The 14,034-nt window shown below is 44.5% G+C and overlaps 1 protein-coding gene across 2 annotated transcripts in view; it reads left to right on the forward strand.

Moving 5' to 3' along the window:
• Nucleotides 1-14,034, forward strand: part of PRKCA (protein kinase C alpha) — a 502,775-nt gene that overhangs the window by 223,895 nt on the left and 264,846 nt on the right. The gene's annotated exons all lie outside the window — the stretch shown is intronic.

Raw genomic sequence — 14,034 nt, forward strand, 5'->3', positions numbered from 1 at the left:
AGTGTGTGTGAGTGGGAGGAGATGGGGGGCCAGACAACTGTTGGGGTCTTTTGGCTCCAACATTCAACACCAACATTGACTGCACTTCTTTCCCAAAACTGACCGTGTGTCCTGATTTTCAATTCCTGATCCTCTGTGAGGGACATTGTTCAGTGGGAGACTGTGTGTTTTGCTAATTTGTTGCTTGCGATTCAGATTCCTTTAAAGTTGGCAAAGAGCATTTTTGTTCTATTGGAATGATATAGGAAGTATCCTTCATTATGCTTTCATTTGGTTTTGAGTCACAAGAAACTCTTACGTTGTTTTGGGAGACCGATGTGGGAATGTCTTAGCACATCATTTCTCTGCTCTAATTTTAAACACGGGTAGTCCCTGACTTATGAACAGTTGACTCGAGATGACCCACATGTACAGTTAGTACTATCTCAGATGCAGAATCCAGTTCTCATCTCCTGCTGCAGAACTCTTCTGTAATTTTTCAATCAGAACACCTAGGAGATGTCTATTCTTCTCATTTCACAGATCTTCACTGCTTGCCTTTTATGGACCAGGTTCTCTTCTGTGCCCTGGGTATCCAACAGTGAACTAAACAGACAAATCTCTGTGCTCACAGAGCTTAGGTTACAGTGCCATTGGCCTGGAAGGTACGCTTGCCTATTGCCCCAGGTGAGGGGGAGCCTGTGACAGGTGTCTGGGTCTATCTTCCTTTATCCAAGATCATTTTCCCCACCTCCTCCCTGCAAGGAGACTAAGTCATAAAACCACAATACCCTTTTATGTAGAAACAATAAAATATGTGACTGCTAGGTGTATGTAGTATATTACAAAGAATAGCCACAGATCCTCCCATCCTGGTTACATGTTCTCTTATAACATGTCTTTGCCATGCTTTCAGTCAGGTGTCTATTTCTCTACTTCTATGAGTCGAGTGGCTTTGTGACTTCCTTTGACCAGCAGAATGCAGCGCAGTTGACATCATGGTAAGGTACTAAGTTGAGGTGTGAAGAGGCCTCACATATCCCACTCCTGCTCCTTCACTCGGAACTTCTGCAGCTGATTACCCTCCTGGAGGAAGTTCTGATTACCCTCCTGGGGGATGGGAGACCACGTGGAGCAGAAATGAGTGTAAACCAAACCAGCACCATTGAGTTAGGCCGTCAGGCACCTGCAGCTGCATGAGCTTTCACCAGCTTGAAAGTCTCAAGATGCTCACCAACAGCATCATATTTTTTTTGTTACTAACAATTGAAAGATGTAAATATTTATGAACTTAATATGGATATTAATATATTTCCTATTTGTCATGAATGAAATAGGCCCTGGAAGGTTGGCATTGGAAAATGCCTTTCACATTTTGGACCATCCACTTAGAGACACATTTTTGGAAAAGAACCACTTGAAATCTGGTGCCCAGCTGTACATGTGTTTTGTGGAGAGAGAGAGATTAGCACTGGCACATGTGAGACAGTGGTTAGTGAAGGGTGGAGGATTGCCAGGGCACATGGATCTGTTTCGGATGGATGTAAATAGTTGGAGTATACTGGAAGGGCGTGTGTCTAACATGACCCTGACCAGAGTTTGGACGAGTGTGATTTCATTCTTGGGGGACTGACACTTATTTCTTTCCTAGAAGTGTTGATGAAAGTCACGACTCAGTCATATCAGAAGTGTAAGACCAAAGTGGAAAATAAACTCCTGTCTTCATGAATGAAACAGGAACATGTCAGGGCCACTCCGTACTCTTTTTCCTGTCTTCCAAAAGTCTTTTGTTTTGTTTTTTTTTAAATTCAGAAGAAGGTCTGGGAATATTCTGTGCACATAAGTATTTTATAAACAGTATTTTATTTAATGCCCTTGCCAATAATACTTCCTATAAATAAACAATAAGAGTCATAATGGTTCCAGATTGCCTTTATAATAATGATATACCATATGTTTAAAGAAATGATCTAAAAAACATACTGCTGTGATTGAAAAATTTTTGGAAATTGTGTATGCTTACTGTATATTGCTCTACAGAAATCTGTTTTGATCAGTGGATAAAAGCAGCTACACATAACTATGAGGAAATCTTGAGAACATTTATTAGTAATTAAATATATAGCTGAAATATGCATCTATATGTATATCTGAAAATTATTTCACAGGAGATGGTTTTCAATGAAGATGATTGGATGGCTTTGAAATAAATATGTGGTTTGGTTTATGATTAATGGATTTGTTAATTGACTGTGGTCACCTAACAATCCACCCCAGAAGTTGGTGGCTTTACAGCAATAATCATAGTATCACTTACAGTCATGTTATCACTTGCAGACATAATCTGCATGTCACATGAGGGTTGGCTGATTTCACCTGTGCTCAGCTGGGCACCTCGGCCTCTCATTGTGAGGCTGTGAAGGGACTCTGCACCATGTACTTCTCCACCTCTGACGAGGGGGAAGCTAGCTTGGGTGTGCTCTTCACAGGGCTAAGGGGACAAGGCAAACCCAGGAGGATGGACAGAAACTCTAAGTCTGCTTCATTCTAGGCTTGGTAGGGGCATGTTGTTACTTCTATCTCATTATGTTGGCCAAAGTGAGTCACGTGGCTAAGCTCAAAGTTAGGAAGCAGGGAAATATACTGTATCTTTAGGGGAGGAATTTAAAAGTCATATGAAAAAAAAGGTATGGATACTACAGCCAGGGATGAAGATTTGGGGCCAGTAATGATATTCACTGCTGTGTCTGTGTGACTCCTAAGAAGAGCCAAGACTTGTTAAAGACGAGCAGAGAGGTAAATTAGTTTAGAGATGGTGAAGAAGCAGTTTGGGGATACTTTGGTCTGCATATAACATGAAGACGTCTGTCTTTCCCTGTATACCAGGGGTTGCAAACTATAGCTTATTGGGCCACATCCTGCCCAAGGCTTGTTTTATTAGAACACAGCTGTGTCCAGTAGTTTGTGTGTGTCTTGTGTACAGCTGCTCAGCCCTGCCACAGACAGTTGAATACTTGAGGCGGAGACTGAGTGGCCTGCAGAGTTGAAAACGTTGACTACCCGGCTCTTTGCAGGTAAAACTAGCTGACCCCTGTTTTATATGATGCAAGTGAATAGAAGCCATTCGGCTATAATCTCCCCCTCTCTGCCTGCCCACCCCACACCCACCCCAGTTCCTTTTAGGGTTTTCCTACTGTGCTTTGCATTCTCATTATTCTGTGTTTTTATAAAATAGGTAAAATAGGAGGTAAAGTAATCCTGGTGCCTGGCTGTTGGCACTGATGACCAATGCAATTTGCATCCACGGGTCATAATCCTTAAAGTTTATAAGGCGACAAATTGCAGATTAGAGAACATACAAATGAGGGAGCCAGTGGCTACTTTTGCCTTTATTATTAATGTTTTGTGGCTCTGCGGGTCATTCATGGTGTTAGACAATAGGGTGATTATTTCTGTTCTGCTGAAAGACAATCTGATTGTGTTTTGTGTAGAATGAGGCACTGATTCGCTCTGCCTGCTTCCCATGAGAAATGCCGCAGACCTTTGTCTGCTCAAACCTCCTCCCGTCAGCTCTGGTATTGTGATGGAAGTAATTGCCCAGGCTTCATGGGTCAGCATATATCTGTACTGCTGTTTATTTTTCTTTCTACTTTTTAATGACTAAAATCACTTTCTTGTAAAATAGACATTTTAACAGAAAAGACTGTCCATTGTATTTTTCCACCCCCTTAACATACATTGGTAACGATCTTTTTAACTGGGTGGGACTTGATTTGGTTTAAAAACAATAATCTTCGTGACTATATGGAAATATGGAAAATGTTTAATACCATATTCCATTAAAAACATGATACAGGTTGGGTGCAGTGGCTCACGCCTGAAATCCCAGCACTTTGGGAGGCCAAGGTGGGGCAGATCACTTGAGGTCTGGAGTTTGAGACTAGCCTGGCCAATGTGGTGAGATGGTGAGACCCTGTCTCTACTAAAAATACAAGAATTAGCCAAGTGTGGTGGCAGGCACCTGTAAGCCCAGCTACTCAGGAGGCTGAGGCAGGAGAATTGCTTGAACCCAGGAGGTGGAGGTTGCAGTGAGCTGAGATCGCACCACTGCACTCCAGCCGGGGTGACAGAGCGAAACTCTGTCTCCCAAACAAAAAAAAAAAAAAAAAAAAAAGATGCAGAATTGCTGCAGGTATATGATTGCAACCATGGAATAAATAGGTATGTACATGTGGTAGATAGAATGATGTGCCTTCCCCCTGAGGATATCCATGTCCTAATATCCAGACTCTGTGAGTGTGTTTCCTACATGGAAAAGAGTATAATGCAGATGTGGTTAAGTTAAGGGTCTTGTAAGAGATTACCCTGGGTTATTTGGGTGGGCCCAATGTAATCACAAAGGTGAGAGTGAGGGATGAACTCACAAAAGGATGCAGAAGCAGAGTTGGGAGGGCTGCACTTCGAACATGGAGGAAGAGGCCATGAGCCAAGGAATACAGATGGTCTCTTAACACTGGAAAAGGCAAGGGAAGCAGAGGCCCCCAGAACTCCTGCTAGCACCTCCATTGTAGCCTTATAAGACTCATTTTGGAAGTCTGACTGCAGACCTGTGAGATAATAAATGTGTGTTGCTTTCAGTCACTAAGTTTGTGGCATTTTGTTTTATACCAGCAATGAAAAACTAATATGGCACATAAGACTGGAAGGGAAGATATTTTAAAATGATAGTTGGAAGTACAATGAATTTTAGTTTGTGTATTTTGATAGGGTGCTTGTGAGTTTGGTTGGTTAAGACTAAGAGGCAACAGATGACTTTTAAATGTTAGAGGAGGGAAAAATGGTAGAGTTTAAAGTTCAGAATCAAGTACAAATGACAAATAAGCCCAGCAAAATTGTTCTCCAGTTTGGGTTTTGATGTATTGGGTTCAGATGGTTCCAGCCTTAATGGAGAAGCCAGCTTCTTTTTTCTTGTCTTTTTATTGTTTTTAAGCCTCTGTCTGGTTTTCAGTAGAGTCTGAACTTAAATATCATCTTTGATTACTATTGGTGTCCTTGTAGTTAAGGTCTTTGCAAAAGTTTGCGTGCAAGTATTAAGCTAAAAACATGTTTTTAAACTTTCACAAATGTTTTAAGATGACATAAGCATTCTGTAACATAGACATTATGGTAATAGCGATTTTCTCTCCATCCCTATTTTGTCCAGCGATTTCCAAGTTATAAGATGTGAGTAAGACTAACTGCTCACTCCACCAGCAGCTGACCTGGTGGGCTTTCGAGTTCAAAGACTGATTTCCTTGTCTTACCTCCAGCACTGGAGGGCTGTGTGACATTGCAAAGCCTTGTTTCTCATTGATTAAAGGAGCTCGTGCCTCATAAAGCCACTGGTAAGGGCCATGGAGCTCATGGGCCATCAGGCTTCCTGCCTATCACCTGTGGGTGGAATTGACATTACCCAATGAGTTCTTCATCGGGTCACCCGGGAGGGAGTGGCCCATGGGTGGAATGACAAAATCTCATAGTCAGTCTTTGCAGTTTTCTCCACAGGTAAAATGAGATTTTGGAAGATTTTCATTTGTTTCTATTTGTCCCAAGGTGAGTCTTACATATTTTGAGCAACAAAACAAAGATCATTATGAAAATGTCCTTATGGAAGCACTCTAGGGCCATTGCTCATTTTTATGAGTCCTCGTGCTAAGTCCCTGAGCACTGTGGCTCCTGGCTTAGCTGGCTAAATCAGAGTCACAATTCTCTTCTTAAGCCTCAAAATAAGCTGCTGATGATACTTGCCTGTTGGGCAGACTAATCAAATACATTTGATGTTTCAGCTGACTCCAGATACTTTTCCTGGCTCCTCCTTGGGTCTTTAACTGTCATCCCAGATCCGTGGCATGCAATGAGGTAAACTGAGTCAGGGAGGAAGTAGGACTCCTTTTGCTGCGATGAACCACATTAGCTTTGGATCGTCCGTAGAATGCACCCTGAACAGTTCTTGGAAAATGAATGATTATTTGGCTTCTGCCCCACGTTCAGTTTTCTTTGGCAGCTGCAAACATATCCTAGCTAGAATCCTTATCGTCTTGAAGTTCATCAAAGATTTTTGAGCAGTCACGGTGGAGACATAACCTAAGTACATTCATTCCCATTGAGACAATTCTTTGGTTTGAGCCACAGAAGGAGGAATAAACACATGAATATATTTTATTGAATCCCAGAGACCCCAAAACACCAAGACTCACTAATATATGCACACATGGATGGCAGAATCATAAACCTTACCTGACCTGTCAGTGTACTCTCAGTTTTTCAGGTTCTCCCCAAACAGGGAAACTGAAAAATACTTGGGCAGAAAGAAAATATCATCAAATAACACCTATTTCTTTTCAGCTCTGGAGATGGCTGGATATCAAAAGCACCACAGGAGCTGTGCAATTTGTTGCCTCTTTTCAGCCCTCAGCTGGACTCTCAGTTTTCAAGAGGGAGAAAATGAATGTTTCCCAGCATTCTCTGTCCTCTGCTCCAAAGAAGTGAGGAGGCGGTGGCTTCCAAACCTTCTGTATTTTCTTATTGCTGTTAGAGGGATCAACTGCATGTTTCCTGAGGGAAAAGGGTGGCTCACTGACCTACCTGAAGGCATTCTTTCAGTGGAAGCTAGGCAAGAGAATCCGGGGGTTTCTTTTGCAGGTTTCTGTGCAGTGTCCCTGCCATCACGCTGCCTAAAATGTGAATATTCCTTCCCTGCGTGTCAGAGGTGGCAATATTGGGGCAAGTGGTGGAGAGCTAAAAAAAAAAATCATCTTTGTGCTCCCTACCTTGCCCCTGGTATGGATTAAACAGCCAGCACCCTCCTTCCCTTATACCCTGGGGCCTCCTGATGATACTTTCCGTTGCTCCATTGATTCCTTAGATTTTTGGGACACAAGGGCCCGCATTGTGTCCTCCTGACAACACTTTCAGTTGCTCTATTGATTACTTAGATTTTTGTTGGCAATTAGGAGCTTTTCAGTAACATTCTTTGCTCCAGCGGTAGTCTCTGCTGGCTCCTGTTCACTCAGGAAACACCTGAGCACAAGGCTTCAGGAAAGCCTTCTATTAAATGGGCAGAGGCCCCAGGAGGGCCCCTGTGTGTTCATCTGCACAGCCAGAAACAGCTGGAGGGCAGGAGGAGCCCCATTCATATAGGGTTCTGCAGCTTTGGAGTCACCCCGTTTCTTCCAAGTACTCTTCACATCAGTGGTTCTTAGCCTTGCCTGAACCGTAGAGTCCTCCGAGGAGCTTTCAAATGAAGCATGGCAGCCTGGGCAGGTTGCAGGTCCATTAAATCCACATCTCCGGGGTGGGAGCCAGTGGCATCCTTGCTTTGCCAGAACTCCCCGAGTGACCCTAATGTGAAACCTGGGCTGAGAGGCCCTGCCTGAAGCTCAGTTACTTTCACCTGTGGGCGCAGGCGATCGCTTCCCTTTGTGGCTGTTGTCAGGAGGCAGAAAATCCCCTGGGTTGTTGGCTCCCTGGAGTCTTGTTTTTACAGAGCGCCCTGTTTCAGGTGCAGCGACCTGACTGACGTTTTTACAAATAACCTTTTGGTGGCCTCCTGTCACTGCTGTCTCCCTGCAAGGGTTAAATAAGCCTCTCTCTCACCCATTCCTTTTCACACCTGTGTCGTGTATTATTGGCAGGCCTCAGTCTTCAGGGTGTCCGATGGAACTGATGGATGCCAGACATTGTGGATATCTGCAAGTCCCTGGGCAGCAACCAGGACTTGAAGAGTAGACTTTCTTCTCAAACTTATCTTCACGCTGTTTTCCTTCCCCAGACCTCAAGTCTGGAGCCCGTGTTTCCAGGGGTGGAATTTGATTTCCCCAGAGAGGAGCTGTGTTCGCCTTCTGGGCTGAGGAGCTAAGTGGCCAAGCCTCTCCCAGCCCTCTGTGTATTCGTTCCTGCATTATTCAGCGCCTTTGCTGACAGAGCACCATGTTCCACTTCTGAGCAGATCAGGGTGAGTTTCCAAGAGGGAACATTGCAGATGGCTTTGCCTTCAGGGATGGATTTTCTTACTCCCAAGTGACTCACTTCTGGTTAAAAAAAAAAAAAAAAAAAAAACACACACAAAAAACCCCCCACAAAACCTTGAGTCCCTTGAGTCTGTCCCCACCATCTTTGCTCAGAGGGAATTAAGGAGCCAATTCAGAACTTTAGAAAAGTCACGTGATGAACCATTATCTTTTTGCTGGTCATTTCCTGGCCCGCTCCCCGACACTGACTTGTAGTTTTTCATAAGCATTTATTCATCCTTGAATTTTTTTTTTTTTTTGAAACAGAGTCTCGTTCTATCACCCAGGGTGGAGTGCAGTGGTGCGATCTCGGCTCACCGCAACCTCCACCTCCCGGATTTGAGCAATTCTTGTGCCTCCACCTCCCGAGGAGCTGGGACTACAGGCGTACACCACCATGCCCAACTAATTTTTGTATTTTTAGTAGATACAAGGTTCATGGCCAGGCTGGTAACTCGAACTCCTGGCCTCAGGTGATCCGCCCACCTCAGCCTTCCAGAACGCTGGGATTACAGGTGTGAGCCACCGTGCCCGGCCCATCCTTGAAGTTTAACTGCAACCCCATCTCCTTCCCTCTTTGCATGGGTAAAACCCTACTGCAAGGACTAGAATTCCTTCCACTCACATCGCTGCTGCTGGTCTGGCCTTGCTGTCAGTTGCTGTGACCATGGACAGGTTGCCTTGCCACCTCTCCTGAACATGGGAGGGATACAAGGTCTTTTTTCAGGGGTTGATTCCCAGCGGCTGAACAGATGCCTTCGGTGGAATCGGTTTGCACATGCAGCATCCCGGGAAGTGGAACAGTGCTTTCTGAGCACAAAACAGACAACGTTTGCTTCCCTTCTTTCAGTGAAGAGGAATCCACAGCTGGAAAATACTGGAAGGCAATTGTAACCTTAGGCAGTCAGCAACACTTCAGTCCTTTGGAAGTGGATTTTAAGGAAGAGGAGACTTCAGATGGTAGAGCTCTCTGTGATGTACCTCTTAGATAATGCCTTTTTGATTCCTACACTTCTTCTCCTCTCACCAAGTGATACTTAAAAGGATGCCCTAAAACAGCAGTAAAGTCATAGGCCCTTTTTAAAATAAATTTCATGAATTCACTACTTCTTCCCCGTCACATCTTCTCTTAACCAGTGTAACTGCATTTGGTTTGCCTAAAAGAAGAAATGTTTCCTCTGCTCCTCGGCTCACCGTTAATTCCGACGAGACAGGCCTTTGTCCTCTAAAGGCAACCGGGCATTGGCCAAATCCCCTGTTTTACTGCATTCCTTTTTGGAGCTCAGTATTGGCCTGTCCTGATCCCCCCTAGTTTGCCTCAGAATAATTATTAAGGCCATGTGTCTTGAAACAAGTCACACCTAAGGCTGCTAGTCTGTGTGTTGACTGCCTGATTTATAATGAATGCTGAATTTGGCTAGGGAAATGAGAAATGTGGTAGGGTCAGCCTTCTGCCTCCTCCTGGTTTACAGACTCATCTTGACCTTTTGTTTTTCCCATCTAAGGCTTTAATTTGATACCCAGTGGGTTGGTCTTAAGCAACCAGCAACCGGGCAAGATCCAGAGGAGACTGTCCAGGCTGCCGCTCCCCTGGTCAGGCAGCCCGCCCCCGCCTCCCCGGCCAGGCAGACCCTGTTTCTTCTGCGAGTTTCCTGCAAGGCTGTTGTTGACTTGGGGGAGCGGCTTGTGGTTGCTCAGGCTTCTTTCTGCTGCTGCAGAGGAATGTGTTCCCCCGTAGAGGCTGTTGGAAAGGGCAGCGCAGACAAGCTGGCTTCGCAGGCATTTAAACAAGTTGTCTGGAAGTTGTCGGACTCTGCAGCACATCAGCCCGTCCCTTTGTTCCTTCTGTAATGCCGCAGTGTTTATGGAGCCCTGCCTTTTGGAGGAGTGGAAAGTGGAGCTTCCAACTTTTAGCCTGTGTGTTTCTGTCATTTAGAGGCAATATGAAGATTATGACCTTTTCTGGAACTGCTGCCCCCCCCCCAAAAAAATTAGAAAATGATTAGTTTTGATTACATTGACCCTGACCACTTTCTTCCCAAGTGGAGCTGACCACGATTCTGTGTTGGAGCCGAGGTTTTGTATCTGCATATTCCCCTGGGATGGGAACTGGGTCAGTTATTATTGTTCTAACGAGCAGGCGGAATCGGGGTCTCATGAGGGAGATTCCATTGTCTTCTGTGTATTCTGCTGGTATTTCATATCTGATGAAGGTCGCTTCTTATCCCTAATTGTCTGACTTCCTCCTGGGTTTTGTATTCTGAGTATTAGAAATCACAAGTTGATCGGGCCGGGCACAGTGGCTCATGCCTGTAATCCCAGCACTTCGGGAGGCTGAGGTGGGTGGATCACGAGGTCAAGAGATCGAGACCATCCTGGCTAACACGGTGAAACCCCATCTCTATGAAAAATACAAAAAATGAGCCGATCGTGGTGGCGGGCGCCTGTAGTCCCAGCTACTTGGGAGGCTGAGGCAGAAGAATGGTGCAAACCTGGGAGGTGGAGATCATGCCACTGCACTCCAGCCTGGGCGCAGAGCAAGACTCTATCTCAAAAAAAAAAAAAAAAAAAAATCACAAGTTGATCTTTCTGAATGTTGGGGCCCAATGTAACATGAGGGAAATGGACAAGTGAACCTTTTAAGGACTCATGGTAATTTGATCCTCTCTTGTATGTTTCCTTACTGACTGACAGTGACATGAAGGGGAATTGCTTGGGATAGACTTAGGCTGTCTAGTGTCATATGCTGATTTTATTAATCCAAAGATTTCTGATAGGAATTTATTTCCATTTCAGTGGGACTAGAGTATAAAAAATGCTTTGTTACAATTGTTTACTTACACCACCACCACCATAAGTAATAATAGTAGTTAGCATTTACCCTCTGTGTGTTACCTACAAGGTGCCGTTCTCAGCACTTCATGTGAATTATTTCTCAAATTATCCCCAACTCTCTGAGACTGCGCTGTTAACATTTTGCTTCGCAGCTAAAGAAACATCTTAGAGAGGTTGAGTAACTTTTCCAAGGCATACTCTGCAGCAGGCAGGACTTGAACCTGCTTTGTGATTTGTGAATTCACACTTTTAACCACCCTTCACTGCCCATCTACACTGCCTCTTGCACATCTCATGTTTTGCCAGATGGGAAAACTCACCAAGGATGAGACTTCCTTAAGATCTTCTTGAGTATAAATAGGCCATCTGTTGATCTGTGTGTCCATCAGATTAGGGGCTCTTACCACAAGCCAACATATGGCAGAAAAAGAAATGTATTGATGTCTTGCGGGACAGTTAATAAAACACAAACGTGCAGTACAACTTCTTTAACCTTCCGTCCTTCTTGGACCCAAATTCCCCTACCCCTGCTGCCAAGCAGGCCTCTACCTGATGGGGTGGGTGTCCCCATCAGCTCTGTACTGGCCCAGCTTCCTTGGGGTTGGCTCTCACCAGAGTAAGGGCACAAAATACAGCTCTTGAGGGGTCTGCAGACCATCAGAGGAGCCTGAGACCTTTTCTTGGCGGCTCCTGTTGGATCTGTCCTTCCCTTTTTAATCCTGGTGGGATCTCCTCACTACCTGGTCACTGTCTGTGTTCTCACAACAAGATTTAAACAGTTATAGGATATCAGAGAACTGTGAGACCACAAAGTCTTCTAGTCCATTCGCCTCCTTTTAATGAGTGGCCCACACAGCTGTGGGGTTGTAGCATCCAAGCCAGACCTCCAGTTTCCTTTTCAATAAATACCTACCTTTGAAATAAAAGTGAAAACTTACATCAAAACAGCGTCATGCCTGGAACATACTGAATGGACAGCATTTCCTTTCTTTCCCTTCCTTGTTCCCCTGATTATTAATTATTTGCCTGACTTTGGATAGCTGTTGGCTTCTGTCCTCTGATATTAATGTACTCATAATTTCTGTTGCTTACCTGGTTTTGGACTAATTGTTCTTTTTGTTTGCACATGCTCTGCCTCTCCAATTGTGACATTTCTTGCAGTCCTTTCAGTATATTTCTGATCACAGTCCCAAATGACATTGAGAAGCCCTGATAGGAAAACGGTGTGTAAGAAACATGAGCTATTTGTCTACGTGACTAGAACTTTCCTGGTGTACTCTGTCAGTTCAGACCATCTGAATGCGGTTGTCTGACTTGCAGATAGATCCTCCACTGATCCGTCATTCAGAGAAAAGCCGCGGAAAACACACAAGATTAGAAAAATAAAACCCACATGTAAAGGCTGTAATGAGGTTACAGCATAGATTATGCAGTCTGGATAAAGAAGGATAATGCAAATTAAAATATCTGAAATATTAGAATAGCATAAACATAGTTAACTTCAGAGCCGGAAGACCCGGGTTGAATCTCGGCTTCTTCCCTTACTGGCCATGTAACCTTGGGCTTCTTGCTGAACCCCTCTGAGCTGCAGAAGGGGGGTTGCTGTTGTTGATGTCATCATCACCAATGGCCGCAGTAGAAGCTATCAGTGATGGTGGTTATCACTATTATTATCGTTGTTGTTAGTAAGGAGAGCTAACAAGATGGCTCCAACTGCTCTTCTCCCGTGGGAATTAGTTTTCTGCAGTGGATCATGTGACAGATTCCTGTGGATTCCTGGGACAGATTCAGCCACCTGTCCTTTCTTCTATCCTCCTATACTCATCAGATTGAGCACCATGTGGGTCCAGGCCCTGCGATGAGTGCTCGGTAGGTAGAGGTGAATAACGGGGGCTTAGTCTCACGGAGCCGGCCTGTAAAATCCGCTCCACCATATCCAGTGCATACAGCTGGGCATTCTTTGCATAGATCACCCCAGTTATTAGAATCTGTGTTTCAGTAATTCACTCTCTGGGCTCCAGTTCTTCCTCGTGAATTTTACTCTCAGGGAAGCCCTGACTGTGCTCCTGAGGCTGTTTTTTTATTCATAGTAATTTAGCATGCATCCAGGAATTGAGGACTCTTGCCTACCCAGGATCAGAGGTGGGGAGGAAAACCACGGTGTTTCAGTCCTTATTTTCTTTTTGAGATCTGTAATTCACCAAAGCCAGGTCCACCGAAGTAAATTATTACCATAATTTATCGTGAGAATTATTTGGGGCCACAGATAAGCTTGCAGGTAAGTATCATTGAGAAAGTACAAAAGTTTGAAATGAACTCTAACCTTATGAGTCTGTTGCTCTAGGGATCTTAGGATGGTTTTAGGAGGTAGTGTTAAGAATCACAGCTGCGTTGTTAAATGCCAGGTGTTCTTTGTGATTTGATTGAGGCTATAGTTGGGATTCTTTAGGTTCTATATGTGGGACACCACCTAAATATTAACGTTCTTGGGAAGATTTTGTATAGACAGCTTTCTCTGTCATCCGAATGCCGTGTGTTCTTCAGAGCGTGTCATAAAAAAAGTCATGAGACACAAATCTGATGGAACTTTCTTTAGCGTGTGTTTAAGACTTGTCATCTTCCCATCTCATCTTTGCAGTCGAAAAATACCAACGTTTCCCTGAACAAAATAGAAGTATTTTCTACTTCCCCATTTCTGAAGCTCCTAGACGTTTTATATTTCTTTTGAGTAAGAGATTGCTTCGTATCCAGGGGCCTGTGCATGGTGCCTTTTCTTTTACTGTGGGTTTTTGTTTTGTTTTGTTTTTGGAGATGGAGTCTTGCTCTGTCGCCCAGGCTGGAGTGAATTGGCATGATCTTGGCTCACTGCGATCTCTACCTCCTGGGTTTAAGGGGTTCTCGTGCCTCAGCTTCCCGAGTGGTTGGGATTACAGGTTCATGCCACCATGCCCAGCTAATTTTTTGTATTTTTAGTAGAGACAGGGTTTCACCATGTTGCCTAAGCCAGTCTCCTGAGCTCAGGCAATCTGCCCGCCTCTGCCTCCCAAAGTGCTAGAATGACAGGCGTGAGCCACCACGTCTGGCCCCTTTTCTTTTTCTTGATGTTACTGAAGACTTTATTTTGGAAGTAGTGAGGGCGCAGAGCTGATCCCTTCTGGAGATGTGTGACAGG

Source organism: Papio anubis, chromosome 17 (genome assembly GCF_008728515.1).
Source record: "Papio anubis isolate 15944 chromosome 17, Panubis1.0, whole genome shotgun sequence".
Lineage (NCBI taxonomy): Eukaryota > Metazoa > Chordata > Mammalia > Primates > Cercopithecidae > Papio > Papio anubis.